Source organism: Anabrus simplex, chromosome 8, assembly GCF_040414725.1.
Source record: "Anabrus simplex isolate iqAnaSimp1 chromosome 8, ASM4041472v1, whole genome shotgun sequence".
Lineage (NCBI taxonomy): Eukaryota > Metazoa > Arthropoda > Insecta > Orthoptera > Tettigoniidae > Anabrus > Anabrus simplex.
In genome coordinates, this window is record NC_090272.1 from 112,808,667 (window position 1) to 112,810,612 (window position 1,946).

Here is a 1,946-nt window from a genome sequence, read left to right on the forward strand (position 1 = left end):
CATGTATCGACAAATTTACCGGCACGTATAAGAAGACCTGATTTTCTCCATTGAAGTACTCTCTGAATTCATTTCCTAATTCTTCTATCCAACCATACCTAGGTAATTTCCTCTCCTGTACGCTATCGTAAACGATCTCTTGCGCTCTTATCTCTTGAATCATTAATTTTATAGATACTGGCATGTGATTTGCCTCTGCCCAATCCTTAATGCTTATCTCTTTGATAATTTGCAAACTATCCCTACAGCATACAACTAGGTCAATTGTACTGCCCCCATTTTCTACTATAAAGGTTAGTTTTCCACTCTCATCTCCAAACCACCACCCATTCAATATATAAAGCTCCTCTACCGCGCATAATTCTAGTAGTTTTTCTCCATTTCTGTTACATTCTTTATCCTGGCTATTTCTATTAACTAGTAACACCCCGTCCTCAAGTTGACTGTAAAATGTTTTCTTGTCCCCTATCCTCGGGTTAAGATCGCCCATAATAATAATGCTTGCCTGATCATACATACTTCTCATTCGTCTAATTTCTGTCGCTAAATTCTCAAAAAAATCATTCTGCGCAAATGGGGAGCTCAAAGATGGATTATATATAAAAACTATACATATTTCATTCCTCCAATTGACCCTATCTAATATTCTTATCCAGATTAATTCCTTAAACTCAGATTCTAAGAGCTGTATTCTATATTTTAAGTTGTTTTTGATAACCACTGATATTCCGCCCAATATCCTTCCTCTATTGGATCTCCTTGATCCATATTGACTCCATACGATACACCCTTCTATCTGTAAGTCTTTTTTTGTAATTATCCCAAGTTTCTACAAGCCCCAGGATGTCCATTTCTTCCAGTAGTTCTTTAAAGTCTTCGTTGCTCCATACTCCTTCAATGTTAACACATGATACCTTTAACACTAGTTATTTTTTACTTCTATGTTCTAAACTCCCTGACTTACTTCTAGTCATTCTAGATCTTTCCACTTCCATTATACTTCCCTCCGGAGAGCAAATAACGTCCTTCTGAGATAGTTCTTCTGTGATCTCTAATTTACTACCTGAACCCATCCCCTTCTTCTGAAAAAAGTCTTTTAGACTCACTGACCTACGCCTGGAAGTATCCTCAGCTCCTCCACGCGGCGCCGCTGTTGACATCCGGCTCGCCTCGTCGTTCCTCCCACTGTTATTTAACTCCGCTGGAAGATCTAACGTAGGCTGTTGAATCACCTGTCCGGGGTTATCAACCCCAGCACCGCAAGTATACTCTGGAATCTCTTGTGTCATCACTCCTTCACCATGCACTTCCGCTGATGACCCAAACTGCTTACTTCGTTCCTTAAATATATCACCCAGATCACTGACCGTCCACGTTCTCGCCCAGGTATCTCCCATCACATGCAAGCGGTTTCCTCCTATAAAGGACTGCTTTAGTTGGGTACAGTTCCTGTCCTTTGCCAAACGATGAAGATTAAAGACATCGAAGATACGGGATGCAGTGCAAACAAAAGATTTATTAAATTTAGTGGTACGATGAAGGGGAATTTGAAGGGTAGTTTTTGTAAACCTATTATCTCTGTTATGTACTGACTCCATAGATTTAAATGCATTATAAATGCATTATGGAGAGATAAGAAGCGGAGTGTCGTTCGTAGCATGTTACTCAGTGCTTCCGGTCTAATGCACCCCTTGCATTCGTAAACATCGTTTTCGACCGCATAGTTCTAAGCTGATGTATGGTAGAGCCTCACTATATTTGCTGTCTGCATATCAGCAATGGCTAGTGTGATCAACAGCGACGAATACACAGATATTATTTTAATCTGGACAATCTGGTCGGAATGCAACAGAAGCTCCAAACAGACGTATGCCTCCTACACACGTACTTCACCGAACAGTATGTTTTTGCTTCATACAACCAAATCTTCCATCGAGTGGAATGTC